This window comes from Natator depressus, chromosome 12 (genome assembly GCF_965152275.1).
Source record: "Natator depressus isolate rNatDep1 chromosome 12, rNatDep2.hap1, whole genome shotgun sequence".
Taxonomy (NCBI): domain Eukaryota; kingdom Metazoa; phylum Chordata; order Testudines; family Cheloniidae; genus Natator; species Natator depressus.
This window is the reverse complement of record NC_134245.1, coordinates 8,689,936-8,712,377: the sequence shown is the minus strand read 5'-3', so window position 1 is coordinate 8,712,377 and position 22,442 is coordinate 8,689,936. Positions and strand designations below refer to the sequence as shown.

General features: G+C 48.3%; 1 long non-coding RNA gene across 1 annotated transcript; it reads left to right on the top strand.

Moving 5' to 3' along the window:
* The first annotated feature begins 223 nt into the window (after positions 1-223).
* Positions 224-5,022, top strand: LOC141996789 (uncharacterized). Its single transcript, XR_012641615.1, has 3 exons — positions 224-1,849; positions 2,617-2,719; positions 3,800-5,022. It is a non-coding gene; the product is annotated as an uncharacterized LOC141996789 (long non-coding RNA).
* The last annotated feature ends 17,420 nt before the right edge of the window (positions 5,023-22,442 follow it).

The window sequence follows — 22,442 nt, the reverse complement described above, 5'->3', positions numbered from 1 at the left end:
CCCCAGGCAACCCCAACCACAAGGCAACTCCGCAATCTCCCTCCCCCTTCAACAGCGGGGGGGGGGGGGGGTGAGAAAACCTGGATTAGTGCTGGAAATGACCCACCTTGATTATCATGCGCATTATAAAGAGAGGTTTCAAAGAGGGATGGGCTATTACCAGCAGGAGAGTGAGTTTGTATGTGTGCCTGTGTGGGGGGGGGGGGGGGGGAGAAGGGTGAGAAAACCTGGATTTGTGCTGGAAATGGCCCTCCTTGATGATCACTTTAGATAAGCTGTTAGCAGCAGGACAGTGGGGTGGGAGGAAGTTTTGTTTCATGGTCTCTGTGTGTATATAATGTCTTCTGCAGTTTCCACGATATGCTATGCATCCGATGAAGTGAGCTGTAGCTCACGAAAGCTCATGCTCAAATAAACTGGTTAGTCTCTAAGGTGCCACAAGTACTCCTTTTCTTTTTTCTTTTTATTGTATCTAGAGAGCTAACACATATAGATAAGATTGATGACATCATTTTCTTAAACTGCAGAAGTGGAAGCACTGTAGCATCTTTAGCTGGATACAGAAACTTTTAACATCAGGTATCCCAGTATATTGTGATAATAATGCAAATCTTTAGACCCAGGTAAAAAAACCCCAGCAGATTAAATTATTTTTCTGCCAGCTGGCAATGCCATAAAAAAACTGGCCAGACCAGTCAAATACTGGCCCTGCCAGGTGGTAACCCTAATCACGAGGGACTCAGTAATACAACTGTAAGGGTCTGGTTTCCTGTTCATCTGTCAGAATGCTGACAAAGGATGTAATTGGCTGGAGCAATTTATTTCCAGGTAATACAAGACACTCATTTTAATCCAGAAAGTCCATTCATTGGGATGGCTCCCAAGGAGTTCATTTTTCCCCAGTATCTGTGGATTTTTGAAGCTTTGTGGCCACCTTTTCTGAAGCTTAGTGCTGTTCTTACTGGGACCCAGCTGTTGTAAGGCTTGTGACAGGAAATTGACCTCTTTGGGAGATCTTACTCTGTTACAAAGTTTATGTATCATCCTGAGCCAGGGACTGGATGTAATTCCATGGGGGAGGGTGACCACAGCTCCTGCAGGAACTAAGAATGTGGGGCAATTAGGCAAATTCACTGAGGGTGTAACACCTCTAGAGAGGCGACCCCAGTGGAGACAGTCGAATGTAGTAGTTCAACCTGGATTATCCAGAGACAAATAGACAACGAAAGGACTTCTGGATGAAAAGCCTGACTTTGAACGGACTCAGGGCCTTCTTTGCATTCAGTGTTGTAGCCATGTTGGTCCCAGGATATTAGAGAGACAAGGTGGGTGAGGTATTATCTTTTACTGGACCAACTTCTGTCAGTGAGAGAGACAAGCTTTTGAGCTTACACAGAGCTCTTCTTCAGGTCTGGGAAAGAAACTCAAAGCGTCACTGTTGAATACAAGATTTGAATAGATTGGTTAGCATAAGTGAACACCTATTGAACAGTCCCTTGAAATATATGTTAACTGCTTGTGCTAAACCATCTGTTCAAACCTTGTGACACTTTGAGTTAGTTTTCCAGACCTGAAGAAGAGCTCTGTGTAAACTTGAAAGCTTGTCTGTCATAAATAGAAAGGGAAGGGTAAACCCCTTTAAAATCCCTCCTGGCCAGAGGAAATCTCCTCTCACCTGTAAAGGGTTAAGAAGCTAAAGGTAACCTCGCTGGCACCTGACCAAAATGACCAATGAGGAGACAAGATACTTTCAAAAGCTGGGAGGAGGGAGAGAAACAAAGGTTTTGTGTGTCTGTCTATATTCTGTCTTTGCCGGAGATAGACCAGGAATGAAGCCTTAGAACTTTTAGTAAGTAATCTAGCTAGGTATGTGTTAGATTATGATTTCTTTAAATGGCTGAGAAAAGAATTGTGCTGAATAGAATAACTATTTCTGTCTGTGTATCTTTTTTGTAACTTAAGGTTTTTGCCTAGAGGGGTTCTCTATGTTTTGAATCTAATTACCCTGTAAGGTATTTACCATCCTGATTTTACAGGGGGGATTTCTTATTTCTAATTACTTCTATTTTTATTAAAAGTCTTCTTGTAAGAAAACTGAATGCTTTTTCATTGTTCTCAGATCCAGGGGTTTGGGTCTGTGGTCACCTATGCAAATTGGTGAGGCTTTTTATCCAACATTTCCCAGGAAAGGGAGGGTGCAAGTGTTGGGAGGATTGTTCATTGTTCTTAAGATCCAAGGGTCTGGGTCTGTAGTCACCTAGGCAAATTGGTGAGGCTTTTTACCAAACCTTGTCCAGGAAGTAGGGTGCAAGGTTTTTGGGAAGTATTTTGGGGGGGGAAAGACGTGTCCAAACAGCTCTTCCCCAGTAACCAGTATTTGTTTGGTGGTGGTAGCGGCCAATCCAAGGACAAAAGGGTGGAATATTTTGTACCTTGGGGAAGTTTTGACCTAAGCTGGTAAAGATAAGCTTAGGAGGTTTTTCATGCAGGTCCCCACATCTGTACCCTAGAGTTCAGAGTGGGGGAGGAACCTTGACATTGTCTTTCACTGACAGAAGTTGGTCCAATAAAAGATAATACCTCACCCACCTCATCAGGGCCTTCTTTCTCATCCAGCCAACAGCAGGATCTTCTGTCAAAGGAAGCCCCAATCCTCCCTAGCAGGGACTTGCACGGCTTTGGCTGACTGAGACCCCATCAGACTGATGGAGGACTTCTGGTAAGTGTGAGGAGCACAGCTGGTGCCCAGCCTAGTTGCTAGGCAACCCAGCAAACTCAGCTGGGCCCAATGAGCCTTTCACAAATGGCTGTGCTGCCTGACTGGACAGGTGAGCCAGCAGCCTGCTACCTGAGCCCAGCCGTGGTAGCAGTATAGCGACTGCTCATTGTGTATCACACCTATAGCTGTACTTGCCCTGTTCCCGCTCTTCACTCCCGGATGCTTCCTGCCTCTGACTCTTCGCTTGGTTCTTTGACTCGGGCTTTACTGTAGGATAGGTACCTGGATCTACACTTGCCGTTGCTCTGAGCTACTGCCACAACCACGAGGCTAGGCCCTGCTCCACCTGGGAGGTAGGCTTCCTATGCTCCAGTCACTTGTAGCAAGCGTATGTGTGCGGGAACTTGTATCGGTTTTTATGGTTTCCTTGTAGTACTTAAAAATCTATTTGCCTAGAAAGAGCTGTGTGGTAACATATAACTGCTAGAAATTAGAGTTGCTCATCATCTTTGGAGACTGCAAAATGCAGACTCTAGGCAGCCTGGCTTGCTGGGGATATCATAGGGTAGACAGGGAACTGTACAGCCTGGAAAAATCCTGGTCCGGAGAGAGTGAGCTACGGGCCTCCACGGGGAGCCTAGAGTAGGTGCCCTGGAGAGGGTATAGAGGAGGAATGCAGGTGCAGTTGCTCTGAACGGTGACAAGGCTCACTGAGGGGAACAGGGCTGGAGGAAACCCACTGAGACTCGGCTGTTTTGATAAAGGAACTGCTGTTGCTACAATGCAATATTTCTTTACCCTAGGCCTATTCAGAGTGCCTTAAATGCATGCCCTTAATTGTAATCACTCTGTGGGTAATACAGTAAACACAGGGTTACAGCCTGTCCTCATCTATACCCCGGCGATCCCATTGAAGTCTGTCTGTCCGATCATCCGCATCCAACTCCATAGTACGTAGGTGCTTCTGCCATACAAACACTGGGGGATGCAGGGGCGTTGCATGGATGTAACAGAAGCCAGATTTTCTTTGTTTCTAAAGGGCTTTGCTAAAACTGAGTTAATATTTCTGCACATGACCAGGTCCTGCTTGAAGCTTCTGGTGACTCTCCCTGCACGATATGAGGTGTCAATATTGGCGTGCCCTGCTGTAACAGATTCCCACTCATATGCCACAGAGACCTGTCATAATCCAGCATCTTTCTAATGGCAGTGCCAGGCTAGATCATCCCCTCACTTCCCAGAGCAGAGGGATACAGATCTCCTTTCCACCCCTCCTGAACAACTTCTGGCTGCCTCCCTTCCTGCCCACAACTGCTGTACCACTGAGGTAGAAGAATTTCCTCCGTGGTTCTCCCACTCTCTGGGGTTTTCTTTGCCTTTCCGTGCAGGCTCTTTTTGCCCCAGCAACAGACCTGTTTGTGGAGTCCCCTGAAAATGAACAGGGAAAACTGAAGATGGGGTGGTGGCTCAGGGAGAGCTTGGTCTCACCTCATGCTGCCTGAGTTGGTGGGAGTGTTGGATCATATTAAAGAAGTTCTGTATTAAAATCACGAATGAGTTTGTTTCCCCATAGTTTAAATTCCAGGGTATTACTAATTAAGAAGTCTCTTGGTTTTTGGTACTGTTTCTCTCCCTCTACGTGTGAAACTTGCAAGCTGCTAATTGTGTTAGTACATTCTAAGACAGAGTCAGTTCTCAAAGTAATTCTTTGTAACAACAACTACTCACACATGGAGAGACTCAAAGCAATACCCTGTAACAACAAAAACAGCACCCAGAGACTCCCCGCCCTTTTGTTGTATTCATCTTGCTTTGTTAACAATTGTGATTAAAATAGAGATAGAGGATGTGTGTGGATAATAACTGAATGATCAGGGAGGTGCGAGCCTAAGAATCCAGTGTCCATCGGCTGAAGAAGGCGTCAAGTGGAAATAACCAGAGGACCCCCGGAGGGCAGACTGGAATCCACCCAACAGCCTCAAGAATGGGAGAACCAAAGAACAAGATAACATCTAGCAGCACGGAGCCGTCAGGAATGTGCCATCTGCTGATTGATTCAGCAACAGCATGATGAAGCAATTCCCACGGACTGGCATAGGAAGAAATTCCTATAAAAATGGACTCTAGAAAGTGAGACCTTTGGGGTCTGATTCCGCAAAGCAACTTCCAGGAGCATCAGATGAGCATCTGACAAGGCCCTGCTCCCTCCTCATGTCCAGGCCACCTGGCCAGTGGCTTGGCATGAGCAACTCTAAGGCTGGTAACTATGATAACAACCTTGCAGAACCTGTGTGTGTGTGTATGAATGAATGGAATGTTATAGCTATAACTAACTGCTTACTATGATTCTTTCTGTATTCACAATAAATGTGGCATTTTGCCTTTTCCTCTTTAATAAGATCCTGCTGGTTTTTATTTTATTGGTATAACAGGAGGGGAGCCTAAAAGAAGGAAGTGGGGGGGGAGGAGGAGGATAAAGCTGCGGTTGACAGCTGATCATCAGTGTTCAGAATGACTCCTCCAAGACCTGCAGCGACCCCTGTGCTCATGCAGTCTGACCTAGTGTGTAACACAGGCCATAGAACTGCCCCAAAATAATTCCCTTTGAACCAGAACCTATTTCACCTCCAAAAATCCAATCTTGATTTTAAAAAGCTATTAGCAATGGTGAATCCGCCCCGACCCTTGGGAACGAATTGTTCCAATGGTGGCTAACTCCTGTTCTGACAAATGTGTCTTCTTTCCAATCTGAATGTGTCTCACTTCAGCTTCCAGCCACTGGCTCCTGTTAGCCCTCTGTCTGGGGGGGAAGTGGGAGGGTTTCAGCCATGTTCCTGGTGCTGTCTTCCGGGGAGACCTATTACAATTCCGCACCGGCTGCCATGACTGTGATCAACTCCATATATCTTAAGGAATAGGTTTCAGAGTAGCAGCCGTGTTAGTCTGTATTCGCAAAAAGAAAAGGAGGACTTGTGGCACCTTAGAGACTAACAAATATATTTGAGCATAAGCTCAATCCAATGAAGTGAGCTGTAGCTCACGAAAGTTTATGCTCAAATAAATTGGTTAGTCTCTAAGGTGCCACAAGTCCTCCTGTTCTTCTTAAGGGAACAGAGGCCCTAACTGGGAAAGGATGAGGCCAAAGCAGCTTTTAAGGGACTACTCTTCTCTCGCTCTGCCCCTCCACCCACCAAGTGTCCTAGACTAGGGCACGTCCCTCCTCTAAGGCTTCCCAGAAGAGGCTACTCTCCCGCTGGCAGAGCTTCTGCCATCAGCACCCTTCAAACGCCCGCCCCTGGGCTAGGAGAAGCCCTGCTGTGTAGCTTTGGGGGGGGGGGAAGAGAGGGGGCAGATTTTGCAGCAGTTATGCCGATGTCCGGCTACGGTGCAGCCCCTAGCTCGGGAGCAGAGGGCGGCCCAAGGAACCAGAAGGGGCCGCCAGGCCAGTGACTGTGTCCCAGGGGGCGCAATGCCCCGCTGTGCCCGGGTAGCCCCGGGGGGCGTGGGGCAGGGCGCTGTCCCAGCTCCCCGCAGCCCGGCCTGGGGACTCTCCCTGCACGCCCCTGGCAGCGCACGGGCCCGGGAGCCCCTGAGTCACGCTGGGCGGCCGAGCCCCGGGTTTGCGCACGGGCCCGGAGACCCGCTGCTGGGGCTCGGGGCCCAGCTTCCGCCCCCCGAGCAGGTTGGGGAGGGGAGCGATCGCGGCTCCTCCTTCCGTGCCCTGGCTGGGACGGGCTGAGCCTGAAAGGAGAAGCCCTGCCTGGGGGTGCAGCGGGGTCCGCGTGCCCCGGGAGAGAGGTGCGGGACAGTGCAATGCACTGGGGGGGTTGGCACACAGCGCCCTGGTCGGTCTGTGCCGACACAGCGCCGTGCAATGCACAGGGGGGAGGGGTTTGCACACAGCGCCGTGCAATGCACGGGGCGGGGTTTTGCACACAGCGCCCTGGTCGGTCTGTGCCGACACAGCACCGTGCAATGCACGGGGCGGGGTTTTGCACACAGCGCCCTGGTCGGTCTGTGTCGACACAGCACCGTGCAGTGCACGGGGGGAGGGGGTTTGCACACAGCGCCCTGGTCGGTCTCTGCAGACAAAGCGGCGTGCAATGCACGCGGGGGAGGAGGTTTGCACACAGCACCGTGCAATGCACGGGGGGGGGGGTTGCACACAGCGCCCTGGTCAGTCTGTGTGGCTACAGCACCGTCGTGCAATGCACTCGGGGGAGGGGTTTGCAGACTGCGTCCCCCTTTGGTGTTTCGGGGGTCGTGTGCAGGGCTCGCAGAGGTTTTGCGCTCGCCTTCACCCTTCCGCCAGGATAAATAGGAGGCAGCGGGCGCAGCTCGTGAGCCAAACTCTCCTCTGATCCCTGAGTCTCCCTCTGACTGAGCAGCTACTGAAGGAGCCACGCCAGCGATGGATCCCCAGGACTGTCCTTGTGTTACCGGTGAGTGACCCCCCCCGCTGGCGGGATGCACAGACCCTGCTCCAAGCTGCCATGGGGGGTTCTTAGACTAGTCGGGGAGGCCAGAGCTTAATTTGTGCTAGGGCTAAGCCCCAGCACCTCTAGGCTTGGCAGTGCATAGCCCAGCACCTGTGGTCTTTGCTGCATCAGTTGTGGATGTAAAAAAAAATATGTTTGAGCCCCTGCACCTCTTGCCTTACAAATTAAGCCCTTCTGGAAAGGGCTTCTGTTTTCCCCTCACTGGGAAACAGCCATCATCCTTGCATGCCATCAGCATGGGCAGGGGAGAGAGTCTCGAGGTTTCAGAGTAGGTTTCAGTCTGCTAGTCTGTACCTGCAAAATGAACAGGAGCACTTGTGGCACCTTGGAGTGACTCTGGCTTTCCCCTCTGGGTTATGAAATCATTGTGAATGGATCCTGGAACCCAAACTCTCTGACTTGAATGCCGCCTGGTCTTACCTGAGCAAGGTGGGCAATATTTAAATATCCTGTAAGTGGGCCAAGTATGTTTTAAAATACACTTTTTTCAGGGCGTGAGAAGATTCTTCAAGTAACTTTTTTCTCTTTTTTGGAAAGATCCAGGTAACAGGAAAAAACAATGAAAATTGAGCCATGGGGTAGGATGGGAGCTTGGGAACTTTGTATAACCTGAAAAGGATTGTTGATAAAATTCTCCTTTTGGTGTCTGACCAGGTGTTCTAGTTGAACAATGCTGATGACCTCGTCTTTCTCTTTATCCCTCAAGGTGGCTCATGCGGCTGTACTGCCGGTTGCAAATGCAAAAATCGTAGATGTGTATCTTGCAAAAAAAGTGAGTAGATTTTTTTTTTTTTTTACCACTGATAATGTGGGTTAGATCGAAGTATTTTGACACTTTCATAGCGTATGAGCTGTAATTTCTTTGGAAGTGGTATTGCTGAGGCTTTGAGATGTAATCAGGTTGTTTCCAGTGAGTTGTGGGAGTAGCAAGAGTGGTGAAGAGGAGCCCAAAGTTTCAGGGCCACATTCTGCTCTGTTACTCCAGTTTAAAAGCAGAGGAACTGCTCTGAAGTCAATAGATACTCTGGTTATAGGACCCCAAACAGCAAAGCACTTAGGCATGTGCTTATTGAATTGGGTCCTTGCAATGGAATGGCTGAGAGCAGAATTAGACCTTGATTCTCAAAAGCCCTTGGAACCTACATTAAGATGTTCTTTTAAATGCCAGATAGGTTAATCTTTTAGTATAGAACAGGGAGAAGTGTGCCACGTATTCTTTCCTCTACTAGATACAGATCACAAAGGGGCAAAAAACCATCACAATCAAGACATCTTTCATACGTTGCATTTCCTGAGATTCTAGAGAATGCAGCATCTTTGTTGCTGTCAATACACTGTCTTTTTATTTTTATTTTGTTTAGGCTGCTGCTCCTGTTGCCCAGCTAGATGCAATGGTTGTGCCAAGGGCTGTGTCTGCAAAGAGCCAGCGTCCAATAAATGCAGCTGCTGTCCCTGAAATGGACATCTTCTGTTCTCTTGTGCATATTTTGTGCGTAAAAAAAGGGTTGTTCCCACAATGGTGATTGTTGTATAACCCTGAGTGTGAGGAATGAAAATAAAGGCTTTACTTGAGAAACAGAATGCCTGATTTTATTCATATGTCAGTCACTGATTTCAGTTGGCAGAACGAATCACTGTACAGCGTTAGGGAGTATTCTCAGTAACTTCTGCTTAGGGTTATAGCTGCCCATCTGTCATGGGCATGAATGAGAGCCTTGGGACTGAAGCATGCATGACCTAGTGTCTGCTCACGTAAGGTCTCCTCTTCGGGCAAGCGCTGTGACTCTTACCTTGGGAAGCGTTGTGTGATTTATTTATCTGTTTGTTTATTTTTGGCCAGTTTCGCTCCCCTCTTCAGATGGGGCAGAAGCACCTGCGATTTGTGACCTCAAAGGGAATGGCAGACTGTCCGGCACATACAACTCACGCCAGCCTCACAAAAATTCGACTCCTCTAGGGCGAGGGATCCGGAATAAGGATGGGTGACTTGGGCTTGTGCCTGGGTTGGTAAAAATGTTGTAAAGTCTGACGTGTCTGCTCTCTCCTTAGCAGTGCTTCACAACAAAATACAGCCAATATTTCCGACAAAATTGCAACTTGCAAAAGATGACTTAACCTATTGCCCCGATCCTGCAAAGAGCTCTGTGGATTGGGGCCTATAGCTATGTGCGTATAGCTCCCGGATGTTCAAGAGCGTTACCAGGGTTCTCTTTAGCTGCTTTGAATCACTCACTATTGCGGCTATTTTGTTTGTTTGTCTTGGAAGGTGAGGCAAAATTCTTCAGCATTAAAATGTGTGGCTGTCAGTCAGAGGTGGTGCTAGCCCATTTGGGGGCCCTGAGCAGGAATATTTTGGCCCCCCACAACAGATGGGGGGACCCCCTTGAGCTGCGTGGGGCCCTAAGCAATTGCTTAGTCTACTTATGCCTTAGTCTACTTAGGCTCTCAGTATCTAATGCATCTTCTGTATTGTGTACAGGGTTTTCTGCATTCAGAACAGATAATGCAAATTGTGTGAATATTAAGGGAGGTGCTCAGTGGGGTCCTGACTTTTGATTGGCGTTACTAGGTGCAGCCATAATACCAATAACCGTTCAAATGATTCATCCAGCCTCAAAATGAAGCCCTGATTAAGAGATGATAAACAGACCGGGATGGGTATGAGTAGCCCCAAACAGGGGTTATCCCTCTGACTTTCAGAGAAGTAACTCCTGGGTGGGAAAGGACAGCCAGGCCCTACATGCTTGTTCGTAAGGTAACAATCTTAAATTAAAGTTTTACGGCCTTGATCCCGGAACGAGACACAGGTTTTAACCCTCTCTTCCCCGCATAAGTCTGCGGGATTTGAGGTGTCACCTTTGACCTGTGAACGTCTCCATTCCTAGTTTGCAGTCTCATGCTTACGCCTGCCTATTTGTTACAGGAAGTCATGGCTTTGTCCCCACGAGTACAATCTTCATTTCCTTTTTTCGGAAAAGGAAAACCCTGCCACGGTGTTTCAATTACACTTTTCCATTAGAAGGACATTTGAATAGCTGCCCTTAATAGTTTAACGGTATTTAAAGAGACACACCAGTGTCTTATTACATTGTTTGCAGTGCCTCGTGTTGATAAAATCTGGTGCGTCTTTAAATTTGATGGGTTCGTAAGTCGGTCTAGGAATATTTTCATACAAAGGGGTAGCTTTCTATGGCTTAAACAACACAAACCGAAATAGACTGGGTTGTGTCACAGAAATCCTGGATGTGACAACCTGTCTCTTAGCCATAACTACTCAAAACTAGCTGAAAGATGCAGCTTGATGACCTTATGAATGGGATGTATGAAGGGATTGCCTGAAATAGGGCTGGACTGGATTCCATGAACAAGGAAGTCCTTTCTAGTCCTATGTTCGTCAATGATCTGGGCACAGCATCTTTGTAAGGGGTATTAGACCTTTGTTTTGCCATGCCCACTACTTTTGTTCTCCACTCAGTAACAAAATGACCGTTGACAATGGCAGGTAGCCTTCAGGCGAGGCATTGGTTGCACTGATTTATAGAACTTTAAATCACATTCATGATTTTCACCCACTGCTGGAAGCTGGCTCTGAGGGCACGTTTGTGTCAATGTCGCCTATTCACTTCCATATCGCTGCAGACCCTGCTGCTCTTAGTCAGAAGTCTGCTGCTTGGAGTATTGTACCTTGTTAATTTGGAGTGGCTTTTGTTCAGCAACCATTCGGTACAATTTCCAGTGTTAAGTGAAGTGTAAATATATTTCCTGACGGGCAGGGTGACACACTTTAGTGCCTAAGTGCATTAGCTCAGTCAGCACAGCGTCAAGGGGGAAAAAACCCAATAGGAGTAAGCCAAGGATGTCTCGGTAGCCATTCCTGGAGTCATGTCCAGGAAGGCTTTGCACAAGTTTTTAGGAGGAGAAACGTGGGCTTGTGGTTTTAAGCATAGGACAGGTAATCAGGAGACTTGGATTTGACCACTGATGAGCTTTGCAACCTGAGGCAAATCCTTTAATTAATTTATCTGACTCTCACATTTGGAAAACAGGGATAATGCTGTATGTTGGAGGCTTAAATAATTAATGCTTGAGATCCTTGGATGGAAGGTGTGGGAGAAATGCAAATCGCTGTCCTGCTAAGTGGTGGCTGTTTTTCCCATAATAGCTGCTGCGTCCATTGTGCCTTCTTGTGTGTTTCCTCTGCCTTCGTGTTTTGGTTCCTGGTTTTTTGTAAGAGCTGGTGAATGTACCAAATAGAATCTCCAGCAGCAGTAGAAAAGTACGGGCATTTTGTGCCACCCCAGGTCTGCCATAAATAGCTTCCGCAACTAAAGAGAGTGAGTGGCTGGCCTTGGAACCTCTTAAAAATCTGTTCCGAACAGAACATCCAGTGTTCGAGCAGTTCAGTAAATGCGGGTTGGAAAACAATGAGCTGGGGGAAGAAATAGCAGGTGACTAAGCTCATTCCATTCCAGGCATGTGCGGGGGATATCAATAAGGCCTTCTGTGGGGGCTTGGCTTGCCAGTGGGGCTCACTTTGGCCCCTGCGGGAAGGAAACATAAGGAGAGGGGGAGTGGTTTAATAGGGATATTCCAGAAGGATTAATTCACTTCATTGCCAAGGGCTGGAATCATGGGCCAGCAAAGCACTTAAGGACAGGCTTAACTTTGAGTATGGGAGTGGTACACATGGCTTCAATAGGGCTTTCGAGTTAAACGCATGCTTGAGGCCAAGTCTGTACTACAAAGCTTTGTTGGAATAGCTCTGCCATTTAAGGGTGTGAGAACACCACACCCCCCAGCTTAGTGGTTCACAACCTTCTTGAGCTCAGGGCCCCTCTGTAAATGTTGAATGAGTAATTGGGGTGGGGGAGAAATGGCCTGTTGTGACCCAGTAAATGCGGGGCGGGGGGGGGGGGGGGAATGTCCTGTCTCAACCCAATAAACAGGTGTGGGGTGGGTCAGGTCCTGTGCTGGGGGGGGAGGGAAGGGGAGGGCTGGCTGGTGGGGCTTAGTGCCCACCCTACACTGACCCCATAGGGGTACCTCCTCCAGTTCCATGGGGCTGGCTGGGCTCAGCTTGGCTTCCTGCTGCGGGCATCGTGTTGGGGGGCCAGCTGGGCCAAATTGGTGAGTGGTGTTGCGATCTGATGCATGGGGTTGCAGCGCCACTCACTCGAATTTGACCTGTTTGTCCCTCCCCGATCTTGTGGCGGCTGGGCCAAATTTTAGCGGCGCTGCAATCCCAGAGCTTGCAATGCTCAGAGCTAACAGCTGAGCTCAGCTAGCCGTGAGGACCTGCCATAGGACCCTTTGTAACGTTGAGGGGGCCCAATTTGGGGAAAACCTTGTAGCTATGCCAGCCAAACCCCCAGTGCAGACGCAGCGTAGGGAAGAGGGCTTCAGTCAGCTGTGCTAATGTTGCTCAGGGAGGTGGGAGGGAAGAACTCCTCCTCCTGTCGGCATACACTGCGACTACATTAGGTGGCTCCGCTGATCTAGCCATACCGGTAAAGCGAGGGCCCTACCAAATTCACAGTCCATTTTGGTCAATTTCCCGGTCATAGAATTTTAAAAATTGTAAATTTAATGATTTTAGCTATTTAAATCTGAAATTTCATGGTGGTGTAATTGTAGGGGGCCTAATCCAAAAAGGAGGTAGGGTGTGTGTGTGTGTGTGTGTGTCTGGGGGGTTGGGTTTGCGGTGTGTGTGTGTGTGGCTGGGGGGTTGGGTTTGCGGTACGGCTACCCTCACTTCTGCACTGCTGCTGGTGGGGGCGCTGCCTTCAGAGCTGGGCAGCTGGAGAGCGGCAGCTGCTGGCCGGGAGCCCAGCTCGGAAGGCAGAGCCACCGCCAGGAGCAGCATAGAAATAAGGATGGCCTGGTATGGTGTTGCCACCCTTACTTCTGCGCTGCTCCCTGCTGAGCTGGGCCTTCAGTCAGCAGCCGCCGCGCTCTGGCCGCCCAGCTCTGCAGGCAGCAGCGCAGAAATAAAGGTGGCAATACCATGACCCCTCCCCGCAAGTCCCTTTTGGGTCAGGACCCCCAATTTGAGAAATGTTGATCTCCCCTGTGAAATCTGTATAGTATAGGGTAAAAGCACACAAGACCAGATTTCATGGGGGGGGGGGAACCAGCTTTCGCGGTCCATGATGTGTTTTTTATGGCTGTGAATTTGGTAGGGCCCTAGTGCTTTGCTAGTCCGGGCCTTAAATTGTTAAAGGGGAGGCTTTAATTGCAATTCTTCTCGAAATGACTCTGTAAGTTGTCCAGCTCAAATTTACTGAGTTTACAAGTTGTGTGTCTCTTTGAAGTGCCACACAGCCTCCCTTAACCAACCTAAATGTATGTGTCTTCTGTACATTTTGCCACCTCTCTGATCACTTTCCCAGATTTTAATGAATATATTAAGCAACACCAGTCCTGGGTACAGAGCCCCTGAGCAGCCTATTGTGGATATTTTGCCAGGATGGAAACTGACCATATAATTTATTCCTACTCTTTGTTTTCTGTCTCTTAGCCAGTTTCTGATCCATGGCAGAACTTTACCTCAGCCAAGGACTAGTTAGTTTCCTTGGTAGCCTCTTCTTGGAGGCTTTTTAAAATCCAAAGAAATTTTATATCAACCTGTTCTCCTTTAGCCACTATTTTGTTGACAGGCTTAAAGAACTCTTATAGATTAGTGAAGCATGATTTTCTTTGGCAAAGTCTTTCATTTCGTGTTCATGCAGAGCAGGGTCTCTCAAACTCTTGGTGCTGAGGGCCAAATTCTGTTTTAAATTATCCCCCTGGACCGGGATATACATGTAAGATTCTATATTCCCCTTAGTCCACAGCATTCTCCAGTGCTGTCATTGGGAAGGTGTGCAGAGAGATCAGCCGTGAGGGCTGGAAACTTACTTTGCTTTTTCAGTGAAAACCACGATTCTGATCAATCTGAATATGTCCTGTGGAGCCACATCAAATGGGCAGGATCTGGCCCAGGGACGGTATATTTGACGCCCCGATCTAGAAATTTGATAACTCTGGTTGAAATGAGAATTAAAATGAATGTAGATGGGACAGAAGTAATGCTCATTGGGGTCTGTGATTCTCAGGATCACCTCTAGTGCCTTTTCAAAGATAGCTACACCACTGGCTGCTGTCCAGTCCTCCAGCACAGAGGTGGATTTTAATGAGAGATTGCGTATCTTTAGTTAGCTGATCAGCTAGTTCATTCTAAAGACCCTTCAGGACTCTTGGGTGTGTACATCCTGGTAACTTGGGGATTGATCTAGTTCTTATTCAAGTCAATGGCAAAGCTCAGCTTGACTTTCAGTGACACAGCATTTATTGGCCCCTTGTCTGCACTGTAATTTATGAATGTGTCTGGCGCCTTCTCGCTTGGCGCCGTGCTCTCTGACAGTGCACCCGGAAAGAGCAGGGTGAACGAAGTGGTTGAACTGCTGACAAAAATAGTCACAAAACAAAAGGGAGAGGAAAAGCGAATGCAGAGGGAAGACGCTAGGGCCCTTCCGTTGTGTTTAACTCTTTAGTAAGCTTGCTGCCTCTCACAGCGTATCTGCCACGAGCAAGGGAGGTGTCAGGCCAAAGTTACTGTAAGTCTTTGCTGCCATCTGCCTGTCCTTTCCTTCATCTCAACACTCCCAGCATTCCCTGCTGAGGCCCGTATTAGACTGTCCCCCTTCCCGGAGCCAGCCTTGCTGACCATGAGGAGTGAACCTTTTTGCTTTGAACTGCATGAGAATGTGGCCTTGTGGGTATAAGGGCCCATCGATACCACAGTTACAAAAAAGTCAGGGGACTTGGTTAAACATTGTGTCGTGTTGGCAGGACCTTCATCATAGCCATGGCTTTAATCCAGCTAGGGAACATCTAAACCAGGGCCCCAGTGGCAGAAAATCTGACCACAAGAAGGTTGTACCAGAGGAAAGCAGCAGCAATCCACTCTCCATCCAGGGTCCTGAGGTTCAGCGTGGAGGGCAGTACCGGCTGGAGAGGGGCATGGTGAGGATGGGAACACAAGAATTGGATCAGACCCAAAGGCTGTGTATGGGAGGATGGGGAGAATGCACTTCCTCAGCACATCCCTTGTGCAGATTGAACCCGCAGGGCTGCTAGGGTCTCTCCTCCTGAAGGAACCCCCAAGAAAGGGCAAAGATAGTAATGTTCCCTGCTGTTCCTTGGCTGATTCCCTAGGGTTTGGGCCAGGCCACTGCTTGTGCCAGCAGATCTGAATTCAGCTCTAGATCTCTACCCAGGCCACAGCATGTGGTTTGAAAATGTGTCCGCATCATCCACATTGTCTAGCCATGTTACAGCCAGACCCAACCCTGACCAGGCTTGTACAGGGACTATCAATGTTTAACAGAGGGCACCTGCGTAGAGCTCGCACTGCAGAGGCAGGGACTGGAATGGTCTGTGGCTACAATAGCCCATTCCTGCCACGGGAACTAGAACAAGATTCTCAAAGCCCGGAGAAGTTCATGTGAAATTTTCTAGCAGCCCAGTTCACTGGGTAGGTAGGTCTACACTGCAGTGAAAACTCCACAGTGTGGCCTCGGGCAGCTGACTTGGGCTCGTGGGACTGGGCCATGGGGCTATAAAACTACAGTGTACACATTCAGGCTCGGGGTGGAACCCGGGCTCTGAGACACTGCGAGGGGGGTGGGTCTCGGAGCCCAGGCCCCAGCACAAAGGTCTACATGGCTATTTTTGGCCCTGCGGCCCAAGCCCCATGAGCTCTGAGTCTCGGTGCCATGGGTTTTTTTATGGCAGTGGAGACATACCCACTGTGGCCTTGGAGGCTTTAGCACCATAAATCCCAGCTGTGTGTACATTTCTCTGCGAGAAGCAGCTGTGACTTGATTGAATGTATTTATTTATTGTGTTGTTGCACATGCTTCTATCCCAGGAGCTAGGCATCTGCAAAAATGAGATTCTATAAAAACTCATGTGGACCAGTTCAAACTGGACATTGTGTACTACCCCTTTAAGGGACAGGTTAGCGCTTCTGGCCCAACTGCCTGGAGCGAAGTCAAGAAACACCCTGTCCTGCCATGGGGATATATATATATATATATATATATATATATATAACAGGGAAAGGAAATTGAGCAAGAGAGAGAGGAGATTAGAAGTCATGCTGGCTGGGAGGAGTTGCAGGCCCCATGATCCTAGCCTGAGCTGGGTTTTAGATACTATCTGTTTGGTTACTGACTCACAGGTCTGAGGTAAGAGCTTTTGGCATTTGGTTAAACTGCTCCTTCCCAACCTGATGCCTAAGAGAGAGGCAGAAAACCTGCCTGCCGCATAGAACCCAAGGAGAACTAGGAACACAGCTGTCTAGGGATGATGTGGAGGCCTTCTTAAAGGGTTTGGTTTGGCTGGCTGCATTTTGGCCTCCCATTCTTGGATCCTATGTACCTTTCTATGACACAGCCTTCCCAAGCCACTGAGCCCAGCAGGAGTAAAGAGAAACTCTCCCTCTGCTTCCTTTTATACACCCCTTTCCACCCACCCCATCCACCAAAGGAACATCCCTCCTCTAGTGTGTATCTCTGTTGCAGAATATATGGTACATCTAGTAGCCATGCAGGTGATGTCTTTCTACAGTCAGCTTTCTGTGAGAACGACTTGGAGACCTAATGTAGGGGGCAGATTGTGAGAGTCTTTTCATTCATTTCAGTGTGTTTGGATTAGGCCCGAAGAATGAGTCAAGAAAGAACACAAGTAAAGTCTCTGTGAGAGAACACACAGTGGGCCTAGATCTGCTGTCAGTTACACCTGTCTGGTATCATGAGTTATGTCAAGACAGTAGAATATACGTCAGGGTAAAACTGGGATAAGTGAGATTAGAATCAGTCCATAGATATGAGTTGGCACTGAATGCAAAAAGCCTACCTCTGTCGACAGCAGACTCCTTTGAGATTGAACAGTGCAATACACAGAAATCAAAACAACAGCTGACTGCATACATGTGGCACTGCAGAAATGTTATTACTTTGATAGTGATAAATACTTGGGAGGCATTAAGATACACTGAGAAGAGGCCCATGCAATACATTGCTCCAACTCGACAGTTAAGGGTGCAGAAGCAACTTTGGTTTGGCATTTCTGAATTTATCCATTTAACCTTAATGTCATTTGGCCATAATCTGGGGATTTTTCAACAAGATGTTATCAATTTGCACGTCTAACTACTGATCTTACGGATTCACAATTCAACCAGAATCCAAACAAGACAGAAGCACCCTTCCATGTGACTGGAAGTTGATTTTAAGGCTGTAAAAAAACATAGTAAATCAAAAAGGGTGGGGGAAAGGATGAGTGTTTTTCACAGATTAATGGGGCTTGTGCAGGAGCCGGGAAAGGAGATTTGATGAAGTAGAAAGGCAAAGAAGCCATTATGAGAGGAGACTATTGAGTTATCTTGTGACTGACTTATCATCAATGATTGATAACCAAGCTGTGAAAGAAGGAAAGCTGCCTCAGCCCTGTTGCTTCCGTTCTCTTCCGTCTGCTTAAAATGCCGCATCGGACGGCACAAATTCGGTGCTGGCACACATACGGTTCACGCATTGGGCTCTGATCCCGTAGTGAGCTCTGTGGAGAAAGACCTCTGAGCCGAGCCCCAGGGCCACCTATGATGCTCATTGCAGGAGCGGGGCCTGAGCTCGTAGCTGCTGTTCCAGGCCTGTGCTTAGAGAAGCTTGTTCCATGCTGAGCTCTAAAGTCATGCTCTGCTTTAGACAGCAGAGGGCGTTAGCGGCTGAGTCAGCGCCTGACTTGCTCTCTTGCAAAAGGACTCCTGTGGCCGCGGTCTGTAATTCTGCAGTGACGCTGCTGCAGTCTCTAGTGTCTGGGGCCATTTTTGTTATCTTGCCTATTGAGAATATTAATTCAAAGGGGAGTTAGGCCCCAAACATGTTTTTATTTCTAGAGCTTTAAAGTTCCTGATTCCTCTGATGCTGGGGACACAGCTCAGCCAAAGGGGTGGGGTAAAGTCCAAGGGGCTCGTACCCTGCACCAGCCTCAGAAACCAAGCTCTGAGCGTTCCCTCTGCAGCTTTGGGCGTTTGGCCATTCGCAGGAGCAGAACTGGTTCCATTGTGGAGTATAGAAGTGATGGGCAGATGTTCCTACCCCAGCAAAACCCATCAGGCCACATTCAGCAGACAGCAACACCAGTGTAAATCTGGAATAATTCCATCAGTGTGGGGAGGGGGTGGCCCCTGTGTAACCCGGAGCAAAATCTGGCCCATAGTCCATTCTTCAGATGTTCTGAAATTAAAACAGAACAAACGGGGGTGCTCGATTCAACATTGACAACTCAGCACACGTAGTAGACAAAGGCTCCAGGGGCTCGTGTGTCGTTATTTATGTTCGGACCTAGCGCAAGTCATGCATGCTTTTTAAAAATAAAAAAAAAGAGTTACGCTGAGATAATGGAGAGTTTAAGTTCTGCAAAGAAAGCAGCGTAAGGCAAGCCAAATCGGGTACCTAAAAACCTTCCATCTGTTTTTCTTAAATGTTGGTATTTTTATTTATAACAAACACCAAGTAACTTGTAAGCATGGCAGGATAAGAAGATAAAGCCAGATCTACTCACAGGGTGCCATTTACCCCAGTGCAGGTTGGGGTGAAGGGGTGACCGGGCAAAGACTTTTCAGCCATCTTGGTGTCCTCAGGATTCGGAGTCGCTCTAGGAGCTGAAATAGCCCCATCTTAAAGTGGAGCAGCCCCCGACATGCTCCAATTTCCAGCATCCTCCCAGGAGCTGCTTGTGGGCTGCTCTGCAATCTGGAGCAGCCCAGATGCTCCGTGCACTTGAGAGACTCCCTTGCTCTCTGGTTTCCTTGCATGGCTTCGGCGCTGGGATTTGTGAGGGGAGGCAATGTAGGGCGGCTTATGTTTGGGGGTGGAGGTGAGACAATCTCCCCCAAGGTTTATACCTCACTGAAGTCTCACTTAAATCCTCATAATGGGGCTTGGATGGGACTTAAGTGGCTCATAGGCTGGCACTGTGCACCGGCTGGGTTCCCACCCCAGCACTGCTTCTGTCCTCAGGGAGCTCCCAGCCATTCAGGGGCAGCTGCCAAATAATTTGCTGAAAGAGAACCTTCCAGTCCTGCTAGTGGAGATGGCTGCACCTTTGGATCCAGGCTTGGACTGCATTCAGGCTGCAGAGCTTCCGGCTTGGGGGTTGTCTGGTGCACGGCAGAGCTGGGCTTTCTGGAGAGTCCCATATCAGGGCTCCTGTTCTTGGGTTATCCTGAATGGATAGACTCTGTTTTACGAGATGGCTTGAAAGGAATTTCCCCACATCTCCTCCTTTAGGAGATTGATCTCTAGCCACGTTTTATTCTTCCGGCACGATTCCAGTTAACAATTACGTCTCCTGGGGTTACAATTTGCACAGGGAGAGCTATTCACCCCATGTGGAAAGCCTGCACAAGGACTATGCACCACACTTATGCCCTGTTTTGAGGACTTGTACCTATGCCTTGTGCTGACCTTTGCACAGGTGAAATTCACTCAGCCCTTAAAGGGGCTATGCAATATTCTCTAAAGCTGGGCAGCATCCCTTCTCCTCACGGCACTCCAGAGTGGAGTGGGCTGTTAAAGCCTCCTGGGTCCTGGCGGACTCCCCCGATTTTCCAAAGGATATAGCTGTCCTGTGGCACCTGGGTAACTGCCGCTGAACGGGGCTTGTCGTGTCAACCATGAGATGACTACCCCCAGCTAGGGCTGTGCAACTATGTCAGGGAATTGCGTGGGAAAGAGAATGTGTCTCCTTCCAATTTCCAGTCCAGGAGGAGCACGCAACAATGTGTTTTCCTTGTCCCAGCCTTCCATTTTCCTCGCTCTTTTGCAGACGTGCTCCGTCCAGATCTCTGACACTGTGCCGTTTGCATCTCTGCAGCAGGGCCCGGCGATATTCCTGTGTAGCGCGTTCGCATACTGCAATGTACAGTGCTGCCCCGCCACACAAATACTCCCTTAACGCTGGCTTCCGATTGCACTGACTCCGGTGCAAATCCTGACTAACTGCGGGATGACTCTGGCTTGTGCTGGGGGCAGAGTCTAGCCCACAGTCTCTGGAAAGTGTCACTTCAGTGGAGAGTTGCTACAATAGAACAAAAAAAGGCCTAGCGCTCTGGGAACCAAGGTACAGCAGGCCCCTGGCTAATTTAAAAAGACAAAAATCTATTTCCCATTGATTATAATCGTGGGATCTACATTTCCCCCATGTCTCTGCTGTCACTGCACAGCTTCATGGTAATTGCTCTGAAACAGGCCGTTGGAAATAAAGCTCTGGCCTTGCAGACTCCTGCATGGCGAGCCCTGCAAAGGAAGAGGCCAGACGTGCCGAAATCAAATAGTCCTCCAGGAGTGTTAGGCCGCCTCGGATACTTGGCCGGCTCCACGTTAGAAGACCATAACGTGGCACCAACCAGTCTAGGGCTTTAAAAGCCCTGTTTTCATTAGCCCTGCCATTAGAGCCACCTGTTTGCAGGGTGAAAGCAGAACCCCCGTGAGAGGAAGGAATAGATTCCTTGTCTCATTGCGCTGGAGTGCACTGGCTAGTGCTTTCAGCTGCATTCTGCTGGGCCAGAATAACTGCCTGTAGGATGCCGTGGCCTGACGGATTCTGCTTCCCACTGCACTGATGTAAATCCGGCACCACTCCACTGCCATCCGTAGAGTAACTCTGGGTTCTCACTGATGCCATTGTCTCCACATAGGATGACCATGTTGTCATAATAAAAAAAAAAAGTGACAAAACTTTTGTGGCAATGTTTTTTTAGAATAATAAACTTCACGTTGTCACAGGGTGACTGGCCTCTTTAAGAGGTAGTGGGTCCAGCCCCACTTGAGCCTCACTCGTATTCTGACGCAGGTGGCAAAAGTCATTGCAGCCAGATGGGAGGTAGATCATGTGGCTAAATCAGACCCATGCCCAGGGATAAAAGAGAAGCCAGCAGAGAGCCAAGGGAGGAGAGCGCAAGCAGGCAGACAACTCTAAGGAGGCCTTCCTGCTTAGGGGGAAAGGACAGAATTAAAGGGGGCCAGCCCGGAAAACCTGCTTGAGGGCTGGCATTAGCCTGAGTTAACATCACAGGTCACAGAAGGAGGGATTTGAGACTCCTGCCCAAGGAGGGGGAATCTATGGGAAATGGCATACACAAGCCCCAGAGGAGGGCTGTGGGACCCCTGAATTAAGGGGACTCAGGGCTAGTCTTGAGGGGCTAAAGATTAATTAGTATGCTGTAAGAGACTTCATAAATTAGACCCTTCACAGGGGGAATTGCAGTTTAAAAGATTTTGGGAGTGATGGCTTCCAATAGCCAGTCAGGGGAGTAGAGGGCTGTGTACCTGCAGGGCCATGTGCACAAGAGGGCATGGAGAGGGATGGTTGCCTGTCTCATAAAAATGCCAAAAATACACTTAAAACAATTAGTGTTCTGATGTTACTCCTGCCAGCTTCTGAATCATCAATGACGTGCATATTTCTTAGAGAGGAGAACTTTCCCCAGTTACTCAGTGTCCTGAATGAGTTAATCATGAATCACAGAACAAATGTCATGAACGTTCACTTTGAGCAAAAGAATGGCTTAGGTAGTATCATCCACTCATTCGACTTTTGTCCTCCATCCAGGCCCTAGTCACTACACCGAACAATCATTCTACTGGACTGTTAGATGCCATTAAACAGAGAGCAAATTCTATTACGTTCTGTAGTTAAAAAAAAAATCTAACTATGAGAGTCTGTACCCCTATGTTCACCCCTTTTACAGGACTATAATGAATTTCGTACAAAGTATGCCTTGTGAGGTATCATTTGAAAATTGATAATTTGCTGACCATTATTGTCCTGGTAAAATATGTGTGGCAATATTGTATGTAAAGATATAAGATTCTACTGTATGACATTACTAAGACAGGTTCCAAGTCTGGGGAGCAGTCACAATCCAGTTCCTCAGAGGCAAAAGACTAGCTGATGCCTCAGCCATGTGTCAACAAAATAAAATGGACCATCACCTGGTTAAGTGACCATTTTTTGGCAGGAAAGAGGGTGTGGGTAAAAAATCTACATCTTGACAAAGAAACAGCTTGGGGTTCTCATCCACGCAGACTTTCTGTCTCCTCAACCTCAGCTGAAGAAGATGCCCCAAATTATCTCTCCCTTTCTCTCTACCCACGGCATCAACAACACTTTGGATT